Source organism: Salvelinus namaycush, chromosome 16, assembly GCF_016432855.1.
Source record: "Salvelinus namaycush isolate Seneca chromosome 16, SaNama_1.0, whole genome shotgun sequence".
NCBI classification, from domain to species: Eukaryota; Metazoa; Chordata; class Actinopteri; order Salmoniformes; family Salmonidae; genus Salvelinus; species Salvelinus namaycush.
The window spans coordinates 29,119,360-29,135,452 of NC_052322.1; positions in this window are offsets into that span (position 1 = coordinate 29,119,360).

Here is a 16,093-nt window from a genome sequence, read left to right on the forward strand (position 1 = left end):
GGGTGGGAGTGAATGGGGGCCAATTAGAAACAGTACAGCTAAAGCATTAAGGACTTCCCCCAATAAACTCAATACCCCCTAATCTCTACCACAGCCCAGACCACGCCACCCTCTGGAGAGCCTTGCGGTTGAGGGCGGAGCAGTTTCCATACCAGGCTGTGATACAGCCTGACAGGATGCTCTCAATTGTGGATCTGTAAAAGTTAGTCAGGGTTTTGGGGACAAGCCACATTTCTTCAGCTTCCTGAGGTTGAAGAGGCGCTGTTGTGCCTTCTTCACTACACTGTCTGTGTGGGTGGACCATTTCAGCCATGCAGTCGTGGGTGAACAGGGAGTACAAGAGGTGGCTGAGCATGCACCCTTGTGGGGCACCAGTGTTGAGGGAGCGAATGAATATGTCCGTAAACACACCAGCCAGCTGGTCTGCGCATGCTCTGAGGACGCGACTGCCGTCTGGGCCAGCAGCCCTGCGAGGGTTAACACGTTTAAATGTTTTACTCACGTCGGCCACGGAGAAGGAGGGGGGAACAGTTCATGTTAGCGGGCCGCAACGGTGGCACTGTACTATCCACAAAGCGGGCAAACAAGGTGTTTAGTATGTCTGGAAGCGTGACGTCAGTGTCCATGACGTGGCTGGTTTTCTATTTGTAGTCCGTGATTTCCTGTACACTCTGCCACATATGTCTCGTGTCTGAGCCGCTGAATTGCGTCTCCACTTTGTCCCTGTACTGGCATTTCGCTTGTTTGATTGCCTTGCGGAGGGAATAACTACACTGTTTATATTCAGCCATATTTCCAGACCTCTTTCCATGGTTAAATGCGGTGGATCGCTCTTTCAGTTTTGAGCGAATGCCGCTATCCATCCACGGTTTCTGGTTAGGGCAGGTTTTAATAGTCACAGTGGGTACGACATCTCCAATGCACTTCCTTATAAATTCACTCACAGAGTCAGCGTATAGGTCAATTTTATTCTCTGAGGTTGACCGGAAAATATACCAGTCCGCGTGATCAAAACAATCTTGAAGCGTGGATTCCGATTAGTCAGACCAGCGTTGAATGGTTTTAGTCACTGGTACATCCTGTTTGAGTTTCTGCATATAAGACGGTAGGAGCAAGATGGTCGGATTTGCCGAAGGGATGGCGGGGGAGGGCTTTGTACACATCGCAGAAGTTAGAGCAGCAGTGGTTTAGTGTATTACCCCCACGCGTAGTGCAATCAATATGTTGGTAGAATTTAGATAGCCTTGTTCTCAAATTTGCTTAGTTAAAATCCCCAGCTACGATAGATACAGCCTCAGGATATATGGTTTCCAGTTTACATAGAGTCCAATTAAGTTCCTTTCGGGCCATCTTGGTGTCTGCTTGAGGGGGAATGTACACAGCTGTGACGATAACTGACGAGTGTTCTCTTGTAAGGTAATATGGCCGGCATTTGATTGTGAGGAATTCTAGGTCGGGTGAGCAGAAGGACTTGAGTTCAAATCAAATCAAATTTTATTGGTCACACACACATGGTTAGCAGATGTTAATTAAAGCGAGTGTAGCGAAGTGCTTGTGCTTCTAGTTCCGACCATGCAGTAATGTTTGACAAGTAATCTAACAATTTCACAACAACTACCTTTTACACACAAGTGTAAAGGTAGGAATAAGAATATGTCCATATAAATATATGGATGAGCGATGGCCGAACGGCATAGGCAAGACGCAATAGATAGGTAGATGGTATAGAGTACAGTATATACATATGAGATGAGTAATGTAGGGTATGTAAACATTATATAAAGTGGCATTGTTTAAAGTGACTAGTGATACATTTATTACATCCAATGTATTATTATTAAAGTGGCTAGAGATTTGAGTCAGTATGTTGGCAGCAGCCTCTCAATGTTAGTGATTGCTGTTTAACAGTCTGATGGCCTTGAGATAGCTGTTTTTCAGTCTCTCGGTCCCAGCTTTGATGCACCTGTACTGACCTCGCCTTCTGGATGATAGCGGGGTGAACAAGCAGTGGCTCGGGTGGTTGTTGTCCTTGATTATCTTTTTGGCCTTCCTGTGACATCGGGTGGTGTAGGTGTCCTGGAGGGCAGGTAGTTTGCCCCCGGTGATGCGTTGTGCAGACCGCACCACCCTCTGGAGAGCCTTTATGGTTGTGGGCGGAGCAGTTGCCGTACCAGGCGGTGATACAGCCCGACAGGATGCTCTCGATTGTGCATCTATAAAGGTTTGTGAGGGTTTTTGGGGACAAGCCACATTTCTTCAGCCTCCTGAGGTTGAAGAGGCGCTGTTGCGCCTTCTTCACCACACTGTCTGTGTGGGTGGACCATTTCAGTTTGTCCGTGATGTGTAAGCAGAGGAACTTAAAACTTTCCACCTTCTCCACTACTGTTGAGTTCCTGTATGTTGTTATGATTACACCATGAGTCGTTAATCATGAAGCATACACCCCCGTACTTCCTCTTCCCAGAGAGATGTTTATCTCTGTCGGCGCGATACATGGAGAAGCCCTGTGTCTGAACCGATTCCGACAACATATGCTGAGAGAACCATGTTTCCGTGAAACAGAGAATGTTACAATCTCAGATGTCTCTCTGGAAGGCTACCCTTGCTCGAATTTCGCCTACCTTGTTGTCAAGAGACTGGACATTGGCAAGTACTATACTCGGGATCGGTGGATGATGTGCACATCTACAGAGCCTGACCAGGAGGCCACTCCGTCTGCCCCTTCTACGGCGCAGTTGTCTTGGGTCAGCTTCTGAGATTAGATCCATTGTCCTGGGTGGTGGTCCAAACAGAGGATCCACTTCGGGAAAGTCGTGTTCCTGATCTTAAGGTAAGTTGGTAAGTTGACGTCGCTCTTATATCCAAAAGTTCATCCCGGCTGTATGTAATAACAGTTAAGATTTCCTGGGGTAACAATATAAAAAATAATACATAAAAACACAAAATACTGCATAGTTTATTAAGGACTCGAAGCGAGGTGACCATCTCTGTTGGCGCCATCAAACTACCTGCCCTCCATGACACCTACACCACCCGATGTCACAGGAAGGCAAAAAAGATCAAAGACAACAACCACCCGAGCCCCTGCCTGTTCACACCGCTACCATCCAGAAGGCGAGGTCAGTATAGGTGCATCAAAGCTGGGACTGAGAGACTGAAGAACACGCTTCTATCTCAAGGCCATCAGACAGCTAAATAGCAATTACTAACTAAGAGAGGCTGCTGCTTACATGGAGACCCAATCACTGGCCACTTTAACAAATGGATCACTAGTCACTTTAAACAATGCCACTTTAAATAATGCCACTTTAATAATGTTTACATATCTTACATTACTCATGTCATATGTATATACTGTATTATTGCAGCACCATCTTCAGACAGAGACAGAGACAGAGAGAGAAAGAGAGAGAGAGAGAGAGAAAGAGAAAAACAGAGAGAGAAACAGAGAGAGAGAAACAGAGAGAGAGCAACAGAGAGAAGGAGAGAGAGAGAAGAGAGAGAGAAATAGAGAGAGAGTGAAACAGAGAGAAGGGGAGAGAGAGAGAAAAAGAGAGAGAAACAGAGAGAAGGAGATAGTGAGAGAGTGAGAGAAACAGAGAGAGAGTGAGAGAAACAGAGAGAGAGAGAAATAGAGAGAGAAACAGAGAGAGAGAGAAAGAGAGAGAGAGACAGAGAGAGAGAAACAGAGAGAGAGAGAGAGAAACAGAGAGAGAGAAACAGAGAGAGAGAGAGAGATAGTGAGAGAAACAGAGAGAGAGAGAGAGAGAGAGAGAGATAGTGAGAGAAACAGAGAGAGAGAGAGAGAGAGAGAGAGAGAGAGAGAGAGAGAGTGAGAGAAACAGAGAGAGAGAGAGAAACAGAGAGAGAGAGAGAGAAAGAGAAAGAGAGAGAGAAAGAGAGAGAACCAGAGACAGAGATTAGACTGATGTATATGTAAAAGAACAGAAAGCTGTGCCGTCTGGGACAAAGTCACTAACTGTTCTATGCACTTTCTGTATATAACATAAATTATACAGGTTATACAGATTATAAAAAAGTGTCTTTAAAAACAGGCTTTTTTAATCAGAGTGAGAGTGTTCAGGCCAAGGACACTGTATGATACATAACCATAACAGTACTGTACATCAATCACATTAGAGAAGGGGGTGGGAAACGGGATGGGCATGGATGCCATCACTCTTCATATTGGTTTGTCTAATAAAAGAGCCTCCTGTCTCTTAGCAATGAATTATGCATTGTACTTATGAAATGTCCCCTTATACGTTATACTGTAATGCACACACATGCATGATGCATGCAGTCTTGCACACCTGCTTCAGTAGGGACCCGTTTCTCTCTGTCTTACACACCTGAACACATTAGCACAGGCATGCACAAACACGCACGGATGCAGGTACATGTACGCACACACGCAAACATAGACACACATCCACACATGCAAGCTCGCACACACAAAGAAGGTAAGATAGGCAGCAGAGATGAAAGGTGCTTGTAGTGATTGATTACTCTGTTCTTTCCTCGCACTCCTTCAATCACACAGATAAGTACTCTGTAGTGTGTACCATACAGAGAGGCAGAGTGCTGTTCCATGGGAACAACAGAGCCCATTCTACCTCCTATATTTATCCTCTGACAGAAGTGCCTTCAGACTCTCCTCTCCCTCCTCTCCTTTCCTCCCCCTCTCTCCCCCTCCTCTCCTCCCTCTCTTCTCCTTCCTCTCCTCTCCTCCTCAGCAGAAACTCCTTGCCTGGCTTAAGTGGTAGAAGTGTTTACGTCCGGTATGTAGAGAGCAGGCAGATTTGAGGACACTCTGCATACCTTGGTATCACACAAAGTAGATTTTCTTACTGGGTAGAGTCAGAGCTATCCCCTTACCTACTTGTTAACACTAAACGTGACTGTTCCCAGGACCAGTCTTATCAGACATCTCCATGTCACGTTTCATCAGACAGTAGCTTAACTGCTCTTTACTTACCAAATCTTTTCACTCTATTTTCCACGGCACAAACAAAAACGCCCCGCCCTTCCTCCAGCCCTATCACGGCACAGATCAATGCATCATCTGCCACTGTGCAAACGGCCGGCGGTAACCCTGGCAACCAGAAATATGGCTGGTCAATTATTCATTTGATCAGGGAAGTGGAAGTCATAAGAGCCCTGGTCTGTAGACAGACAGACATACAGACAGACGGACACGCCAGGCATGGTCAGTAATAGCCCTGTAGCATGCTGTTTACACACTAACACACTCAACACCCTCGCAGTGCTCAACACAGTTGAACGCAGTTCAAAGCCCTTAACCCTCAAGCCCTATGGCCGACATGGGAGTGCTATATGAATATCTGTCATCCAGACTCACAGAGTTCACATTTTACAGCCCAGTTCCACAACAGACTGACACCAGTAGGGTGAAGGGCATGGTGGGGCATGGCGGGGATGGTGACGGCACTCTCTCAGAGGACTTTGAACCTGCTGTACAAAAGACTGCCTCCCTGACCTGTACGGCACAGGACATCCATTATGCCATAACACCATATGACACCTGGAGCTGACACACAGGGAAAGACTCCATGTCTCAGAAATACCGGAGGTTATGGATGGTGAAAGATCATGGCAGAGATTAGTTATGTTAGAGCCATGGGGTCACAAACAGACAGAGTGAGAGGAGGTGACTTCATCCACGTGATTTTTAAGGGAGGGTGAAGAGGTTTCAAGTTTTAATGTCAAATGTACAAGTCTGGTAAAATGTCTTTCTTGCTAGCTCTACATGGTGTTGATCTCCAGTAACTACCTCATCTCTGAAGACAGAGAGACAGCCTCTGGCTTTAACATACCTCTTCAATATCTTTAGAGTTTATTCACTAATCCTATCTCTCATTATTTAGGAGCTAGCTATGCCCCCTAAGCCTCCCCCAACTCCCCCATGCCCACTCCCCCTAAATTTTCCCATCTCTGGAACACCATCAATCAACAGGTGTGAGATACATAACTACAGAGGAGCATAATGGCTACCGGGACAAACATAGCAATGGAAAAACAACAAGGGTAAATGTAAATTGTCAACATGGGACGTCTTACAGCTTGGCGAAAAGAGATCCAAAAGGGGCCAAGACATACCGACCCAATATGGCACTGGTACAACTGGAACCCAAGCCACAGCTTGGGAGAGGGCTAATCAACATGACAAAACAAAGATGCCTTGCCAGTTGGACTGAGAAAGGGGAACAACATGTGTGAAAGATGAAACCGTACTGGCTATGCAGGGTTTAACTGTGACGTGGGACAGGGTTTAACTGTGACGTGGGACAGGGTTTAACTGTGACGTGGGACAGGGTTTAACTGTGACGTGGGACAGGGTTCAGAATGCTCTCACAGGGAGTGAGAGAACAAAGATGTTGCAGATCATTCCAATGTTCTTCTGGTGCATCTTCAGAACAAGATGCTCTTCTGAAGAATGACTCCACATCTCCTCTTGTCTAATAAATGGATAAAACACACACACATACAAAACACAATCCCAACCCATCCCTACGTTTCTTCCTTCCTCCTTCTTTTCTTCTTCCCACCCACCACTTCTAGGAAGTATTAAATGATTCATCCATTACTTTACAATACTGTATTATTCCACTGATGACAACAGATCCACCTGTATTCAGCCACAAAGATGTAAGCAGTCTCCCTGGAATCTATTGGTACTCATTCATAGAATGGACTACAGAGACAATCCAACTCTCTCAGGACAAAAAGGCGGGGGGCAGAGAGGACAGCACTGTAAAGGTCACACTACAGAGAGCTCTCTTTACACAAACAAAGTTTGTTCAAACAACCTTTAACCGTGAAAGAATTAATCAAAAGAAAGCTGGTAAAAATTGGCTGTGTTGTTAGCTTTTTGTTCATTGGCTTATGAATAGCACTGTGCACACACACAATGTTAACTCTGGAGGAAGACGGGAAGACAAAGACAAAATACAAAAGGGATAGAATAAAAGACAGGAAGAGCACAGGGGGACGGGACAGAATGAGCAGGATGCTGTAGTTTAAGCCTCGGCTTTATAGAAATGCCCACAATAACGCCACACCCCTCCCCACCATAGGCCATTCACCATACCCTCCCCCTCCCTATGCCATTCACCATCTCTGAAAGAATCACCATACCCCCCCCACACACACACACACACACACACACACACACACACACACACACACACACACACACACACACACACATACACACTTCCTCTGTCCACCCCTCCCATTCTCATCCACTGTCTCTAAGAGTTCTGGCACTGTACTTCAGTGGCGGGGAGAGGGGATGCCAGGCAGGCAGAGGTGTAGGGGTGGAAGATGTTCTACAGTTCAGAGACTGCTGCTTTTCTGGGTATAAAACCAGTTAAAGGCCTCTAAATCCCACACAAGTATTACCCAATGTTTTCAACACAAGTCGTAAGTAACCCAATGGGATCTCTGCGCTCAATATAAGGGCCTCCGATGATCTACATCTGCTCCAATGGGCTACGTTGGTCAAGGTTTGATATTGATGGTGTAAGCATCACGGAATTGACCACGGCACATCACTGGAGGCCTACTTGAGATGCACAAGTCACACTTCACAGCCTAGGCTGTAGCCCATCTGTTACTCTGTGTAGATCTATGCAGGCCTAGAGGAGGGCCCAGCCCTGGTCTGTGTGAGGCAGAAGGGGAAGTAGAAGAACAAACCCACTTCAATGGCTCTTTGTGCGCCTGATAGAAAACACCCAGTGTCCCCCTGCTCACGTATAACATTACTAGGACAGAGAAGATCAATCAATCAAATGTATTTATAAAGCCCCTTTTACATCAGCTGATGTCACACAATGCTATACAGAAACCAAGCCTAAAACCCCAAACAGCAAGCAATGCAGGTGTAGAAGCACGGTGGCTAGGAAAAACTCCCTAGAATAGCAGAAACCTAGGAAGACACCTAGAGAGGAACCAGGCTCTGATGGCTGGCCAGTCCTCTTCTGGCTGTGCCGAGTGGAGATTATAACAGTACATGACCATTAAGGCCAGATTGTTCATCAAGATGTTCAAACGTTAGATGACCAGCAGGGTTGTAGAGGGTGCAACAGGTCAGTACCTCAGGAGTAAATGTCAGTTGGCTTTTCATACTCGAAGATTCAGAGTTAGAGACAGCAGGTGCGGTAGAGAGAGAGAGGGGAAAACATCAGGTCCGGGATAAGGTAGCACGTCTGGTGAACAGGTCAGGGTTCCATAGCCGCAGGCAGAACAGTTAAAACTGGAGCAACAGCACGACCAGGTGGACTGGGGACAGCCAGGAGTCATCAGGCCAGGTAATCTTATGGCATGTCCTAGGGCTCAGGTCCTCTGGGAGGGGGAGGGAGGGAGGGAGAGATAATTAGAGGGAGCCTACTTAAATTCACACATGACAACAGATAAGACAGAAGAATTACACCAGATATAACAGACTGACCTTAGCCCCCCCAGCACATAGACTATTGCTGCATAGATACTGGTTTCCCCCACACTTGGCTCCTCCATTGTCTCTGACACCCTGCGCTCTGTGATGACCTCACACCACACCCACTTCACGAGTCAGCAGCTGCATTGGCCTGAATGTGTTTCATGGGGGCTTATAACTGTAAAAAAGAGTATTTTCTTCCCTGCTGGTGCCTGAATGGAAGTGTGTAGTTCTCTCGCTTTCCTTGCCCTTCTCATTCCTTGAATTCCCTTGCTTCCTTTTTCTACAAATGAGTCCCAAACAGACTTGCATAATTAGCCGAGCACAATGATGGTGTCTGTTTGTGGACATATGAAGACATAAATTCATAGAGATAGCGTGGGTTGTGTTTTGTGTGAGAGGAAGAAAATGAGAAAGTGTGTAATGATGTGAATCTCTTGGAAGATTGAAAAGGCAACAAAGTTCATTAGAATGGTAATAATGATAATACTAATATCACCTATATCTAAGTAAAACATGGATTGATATGATGGCTGTCTACCTGCAGAAGAGACATTTTTCCATCTCTAAGCAGCCACTTGACTCTACAGTGGGTAACATACAGAGGACCATCGATAGTTAAAAAAAAGAATAGGCATGGACTGCCATCTACTGGACATTGACTGCTTTCAATACAGCCATAGGTTACTTCACCAAATGGGTATAGGAATGTGAGAAACATTCAAATTATAATATGAAAGCCTTTGTTGACATTGTTTTAAAAAGCCTATTTAAACATCCACAACCTTTTGTGCAAATACAAATGTCTCACTTGTAAGTAGGGGAACTTTAACAGCAGTGCAACAAGTAATGATATGAATACAGTACCATGTGACTTACAGACAGTGGTGCAAAGTGAGAAAGCAACTTCAAACATGACTTAGAAGGTAGGCCTATTCAGGCTCAGAAAACGTATAATAGATTCAGAAAACACATCTATGATGTATAGAATGTATCATAGTCTGACAAGAAATATACACCGCAAAAAGAGACATTTAAGATCATGCCTAATCATTGCCTGACAAGCAGACTGGACAGCTCTGGTTCACAGTCTGAGATTAATGCTATACATTTATTTGGAAAAATTCCTCTCACAAGCTCTAGAAGCCAAAATGTTTAATAAAATTACATTTTAACTTTATTTATCGTTTGTCCGTGTGGTTAGTCATTTTTCAGGTAGGAATGTGAGACAATATATCCACAGGAAAGTATAATTACATCAACTTTTCAAAGTGCTGGTAGTGCTTTCCGAGTTCTACCACTTGAAGCATGCACAGACAGCTACCTGGTGGATATTTGTACACTGCATGGGAGCATGATTAGTCCTCTGTTGTTCTCAATCATGATCAATGATGTTTACTCTCAGGTAGGGACGGATATTGGGAGGTCGTTATTTGCAGATGATGGGGCCTTATGGAAGAGGGTGTTAGGTTATAATTATTAGAGTAAGAACTCGGACACTGTGAAAGCTTAAACCAAGTTTATTCTTCCCAAAGAATCGAACAGCTGAATTGATAAAAACATATTCACATGAGCACTAGTATTTAACCCTTTCTCCTATGCTGAGTCTCCTCCTACACATCTGAATAGCCAATGCATCTCTGTTGCTAGACAGAACCTTTAGTGATATCTGTTCTTCCTCACTTCATCTGACCTCTGCCCCAAAGTGCTCACTCCTCCCCAACTCACGGCTGTCATGGTGATTGGTACCAGACTGTGTCTCTTCTCCTCCCAGAGGATCCCTGATGGCTAACAATAACATATCCTGACATAATGTAAACGTTATACATTACCCTCTCTCCTTCAGTGACATGAATAAGTATATTTCCTATTCTCAGAACCCAACAAGGGGAAGAAATGTGCCCTACATAGTCAGGAAGGTACAGGAAGCAACTGAGGTAGAGCGGTGGGCATTCATGTGGGGATTCAGCAGCCCGGACCTCATTGGAAGGGCTAGATGTCATACAGGGGCAAGGACTCAGAACATGTAGTGGGGCTTTTTGGACCTCCCCAGTAGCTGCACTACAGGTGGAGATGGGGGATATGCCATTGCAGATTATGAGACAGCAGCTGGCAAATTATTATTGGGTCAACCTACAGGGACATGGGGTGTCTCATCCTGCGAAAGGGATTTTACAGGCATGCTGGGAACATGAGCAAGGACACAACACATGTTTTGGGCGGGTGGGTAATACTCAGACGAGAGAGATGGGACTGTATGAAAGGGAGTTTAGTCCAACAGTAGCTATTCCTGTAAACCCACCATGGCTACTCCTGCCTCCAGTAGTTGATCTAGAAGTGTTGGAGAGACTACGGAAAGATAGGGAGGGTGTTGATCCATTTACACAGATGGTTCAATAGACCCACGGACAGGACGTACTGGGTCAGCATTTGTAGTGCAGGAATGTGGAGTGACAGTCAGGAAACATATGACAAATCATCTGGCTATATATACGGCGGAGCTGATGGCCACACTGTTGGCCTTGCAGTGGGCGGAGAAAGTCAAGCCAGACAGAGTAGTTATTTGCTCTGATTGATGTGCAGTGTTGATGAGTCTGCAGTCCTTTAGCTCATGTAGCAGACAAAACCTGCTTTATTATGTACTACAAACCCATGGCAGGATTAGACAGATGGGTATACAGATAAGAGTTACTTGGGACCCAGCCCATGTGGGAGTGGAGGGGAACGAGGCAGTTGAAGTACTGGCTAAACAAGCACTTAGTCATGTGGATGTTGATGTTGTAGTTTCAATGAGCAAGGCAGAGGCAATAATCCTAATATGAACAGTGAGTGTGCAGAGATGGCAAGAGCTGTGGAATAGCGATACCAATGTCAGGCATTTATTTCAAGTACAGAAGAAAGTCGGGGAGGACAGTAGGAAGGGACAGAAGAAAGGAGACTATTTTTGCAAGATTGATTAAGACTTTAAATGTGATAGGAAAGCATCCAACAGGAAAGTGTGATTATTGCCAGGAAACAGAGATAGTGGGGCATGTATTGATATAGTGTGTGCAGTATGAGAGGGAAAGAGGCAGAGATCTAGTATGAGGGAGTGTATACAGGAAATTAGTTTAAAGAGTATATTGAGTAGAACGTCATTAGATACAGTCTCAAATATTTTTTGTTATCATCTTTTTTAAGAGAAACAGGGCTGGCAGGTAGGATTTAGTCCCTCTGTCTTTGGCCCACACTCCAGTACAGTAGGTGGCGGTAATGCACCATAACGTTGCATGCCAAACGCCAATAAACACCACCGAAGAAGAAGTTTGATGAAGTGGTTCTCCCGACTTACGTAAAACTTGGGTATGTGAGATATGCGGTTAGACCGTATGTACAGAAGCCGCTGTAGTGTTACAATTGTAATAACTTTGGACACGTGACAAGTGTTTGACGAAGGAATAAATATGTCTTAGTTGAAGAGTCAGATGAAAAAAAATGTGTGGGTAAAAAAGTGCTTGTGCATTGACAAGCCCAAAGACAGCATTAATGATAAGTAATAAAGACAGCACTTCTAAAAGCCTATTTCACACCATAACCTGCTGAATTTGCAAGATAACTTTCCTTTAATTTAGATTTTGGAACAAATGAAAATGTGGCACTGACTCGCCAATGAATTGATGTTTCAGCATTGTCTCAATGAAGCGTTCGACTAGCCAGGTGCGTCATGCACACGCAGTTCCAAGCCTGCTAGAGTTAGTGGCAGGCGGACGAGCAATATCCACCGTTGTAGTACAGATGAAGACTGAGCTGGAATATGAAGCTAACCAGAAAACCCTGAGTAGGGCTTTGTAGCAGTTAAGATGAATGACCTTATAAAGAATTAAGAGTGGCCAGACTCTCCCTCCCCCCAAATCAAATCCAATTTAATTGGTCACATACAGTGGGGAGAACAAGTATTTGATACACTGCCGATTTTGCAGGTTTTCCTACTTACAAAGCATGTAGAGGTCTGTAATTTTTATCATATCTTATTTACACACTTACAAAACTCTCATATCACATTCACACAATGCTATTCCCAAACATACCTAATCAATTAGTTGTTTTTTGACCTGCAGGAATATTTTCTAATTTCTATCTCATGGTTAGCTCCTAGGATAATACATTTTCATCTTTCAATACTTCTAAAATGGGGTACAGGTTAAAAACAATTACAGGTACACCTTACTATTTATACTATATCATAAATGGTCTTAACTAATTCACACAGATTCTAGACGTTTTAATGGTAAATGACCAAACCCAGATGACCAAGGGTTTCACCAGGTACCGTGCTTCACACAAAACTCAGTCACCCTGGCCCCTCACCCCTACAGACCACACCAATCCCCACTGTGATCAATTCAGTGTTGGGACGGCTCTAGGTTTCCCGCAACCGACCAATGATAGTCGACTCAGACACCTAACTCTCAGATCATCCTCCACTGACTCGGCCCTGTTTACACCTCCAAGGTGACCCCCTCACACAGGAATACACACTCAGAGCCTACGTGACAGAGGCTTTTCTTAAAAACTAAACTTTGCGTGTTTCACTCACCTTTTTCTTATAAAATACTAAGTTCGAGATCTGGGATCCACTCGGCTCGCTGCCTCTCAGATCATGAGTGGGTCCATCTGCTCCGTTCCCAAAGTGTGGTCTCCCTCAGATCCCAAGTTTGAGGGATCTCTTGTGCATGATTTACCCAGGTCATCAGGAGCGGTCAAATTGTTCTCAAATTAGCTTTGTTAAAATCCCCAGCTGCAATAAATGCAGCCTCAGGATACAGTTGAAGTCAGAAGATTACACCCCTTAGCCAAATACTTTTAAACTCAGTTTTCACAATTCCTGACATTTAATCCTAGTAAAAATTCCCTGTTTTAGGTCAGTTAGGATCACCACTTTATTTTAATAATGTGAAATGTCAGAATAATAATAGAATGATTTATTTCAGCTTTTATTTCTTTCATCACATTCCCAGTGGGTCAGAAGTTCACACGCACTCAATTAGTATTTGGTAGCATTGCCTTTAAAATTGTTCAACTTCGGTCAAACGTTTTGGGTAGCCTTCCACAAGCTTCCCACAATAAGTTGTGTGAATTTTGGCCCATTCCTCCTGACAGAGCTGGTGTAACTGAGTCAGGTTTGTAGGCCTCCTTGCTCGCACACGCTTTTTCAGTTCTGCCCACAAATTTTCTATGGTATTGAGGTCAGGGCTTTGTGATGGCCACTCCAATACCTTGACTTTGTTGTCCTTTAGCCATTTTGCCACAACTTTGGAAGTATGCTTGGTGTCATTGTCCATTTGGAAGACCCATTTACGACCAAGCTTTAACTTCCTGACTGATGTCTTGAGAGTTTGCTCCATTATATCCACATCATTTTCCTCCCTCATTATGCCATCTATTTTGTGAAGTGCACCAGTCCCTCCTGCAGCAAAGCATCTCCACAACATGATGCTGCCACCCCCGTGCATCACGGTTGGGATGGTGTTCTTCGGCTTGCAAGCCTCCCCCTTTTTCCTCCAAACATAACGATGGTCATTATGGCCAAACAGTTCTATTTTTGTTTCATCAGACCAGAGGACATTTCTCCAAAAAGAAAGATATTTGTCCCCATGTGCAGTTGCAAACCGTAGTCTGGCTTTTTTATGGCGGTTATGGAGCAGTGGCTTCTTCCTTGCTGAGCGGCCTTTCAGGTTATGTCGGTATAGGACTCGTTTTACTGTGGATATAGATAATTTTATACCTCTTTCCTCCAGCATCTTCACAAGGTCCTTTGCTGTTGTTCTGGGATTGATTTGCACTTTTCGCACCAAAGTACGTTCATCTCTAGGAGACAGAACACGTCTCCTTCCTGAGCGGTATGACGGCTGCGTGGTCCCATGGTGTTTACACTTGCGTACTATTGTTTGTACAGATGAACCTGGTACCTTCAGGCGTTTGGAAATTGCTCCCAAGGATGAGCCAGACTTGTGGAGGTCTACAATTTCTTTTCCTGAGATCTTGGCTGATTTCTTTGGATTTTCCCATGATGAGTACGAAGGAAGGCCTTGAAATACATCCACAGGTACACCTCCAATTGACTCAAATTATGTTAATTAGCCCATCAGAAGCTTCTAAAGCCATGACATCATTTTCTGGAATTTTCCAAGCTGTTTAAAAGGCACAGTCAACTTAGTGTATGTAAACTTTTGACCCACTGGAATTGTGATACAGTGAATTATAAGTGAAATAATCTGTCTGTAAACAATTTTGGGAAAAATTACTTGCGTTATGCACAAAGTAGATGTCCTAACCGACTTGCCAAAACTATAGTCTGTTAACAAGAAATTTGTGGAGTGGTTGAAAAACAAGTTTTAAAGACTCCTACCTAAGTCTATGTAAACTTCCGACTTCAACTGTATATGGTTTCCAGTTTGCATAAAGTCCAGTAAAGTTCCTTGATGGCCGTCTTGGTATCCACTTGCGTGGGGATGTACACGGCTGTGACGATAACCGAGACGAGTTCTCTTGGGAGATAATACGGTAGGCATTTGATTGTGAGGAAGGTGAACAAAAGGACTTGAATTCCTGTATGTTGTTACAATTACACCATGAGTCGTTAATCATGAAACATACACCCCCGCCCTTCTTCTTACCAGAGAGATGTTTATTCCTGTTGGCGCAATGCACTGAAAATCCCGTTGACTGTATGGACTCCGACAGCATGTTCCCAGCTAGCCATGTTTCATTGAGACAGAGTATGTTACAATCCCGGATATCTCTTTGGAAAGCAACTCTTGCCCTGATTTTGTCGACTTTGTTACCTAGGAACTGGACATTAGAGAGTAATATACTCGGAAGTGGTGGGTGGTGTGCGCGCATCCGAAGCCTCACTAGATGACAGCAACGGCACCCTCTCCTCCGGCGGCGTTGTTTTGGGTCGGCCTCTGGAATCAGTTCAAATGCCCTGGGAGGTGCAGACAAAGGATCTGCTTTGGGAAAGTTATATTCCTGGTCGTAATGCTGGTTGTGCTGGTAAGTTGACGTCTCTCTGATAGCCAATATTTCTTCCCGGTTGTATGTAATAACACTTAAGGTTTTCTGGGCTAACAATGTAAGAAATAATACATTAAAAAACAAAATACTGCACGGTTTCCTAAGGACAAAATCGAAGCTGCCATCTCCATCAGTGCCATCTTGCCATCTTTGGGCTAAGGGTAGGTGCTAGCTAGAGGTCGGGGCTAGACTTGTCATGTTGAAACAGAGCAAAGGTTGACTGATTTCATCATGACAGTGGACAAATGTTCCAGTGTTCCAACACTCCCATGGCTGTCTGTCTCCCATCAGCCCCCCTGGCAGATGTGGCGGACAAACCACGGTGGGGGCCCCTTCCATGGGGGGAGGATGATGAAGGTGAGGTACATCAAACTTCTGATTCCAGAGCACAGTTAGGTCATATAATTCTACTGTGACTCATGTTCATCTGTGGTGGTGTAGAACATAACTACATTGTCTCGTCTTATGTTCCTCTCCATAGGTAAACGCCTACACCTTTTGTATAGGCATGGGGTGTGGCAAACTGGCTGCAGACGTGTAGCCTAATTTAGGCTGCAACGATATTCATGTGGGGCA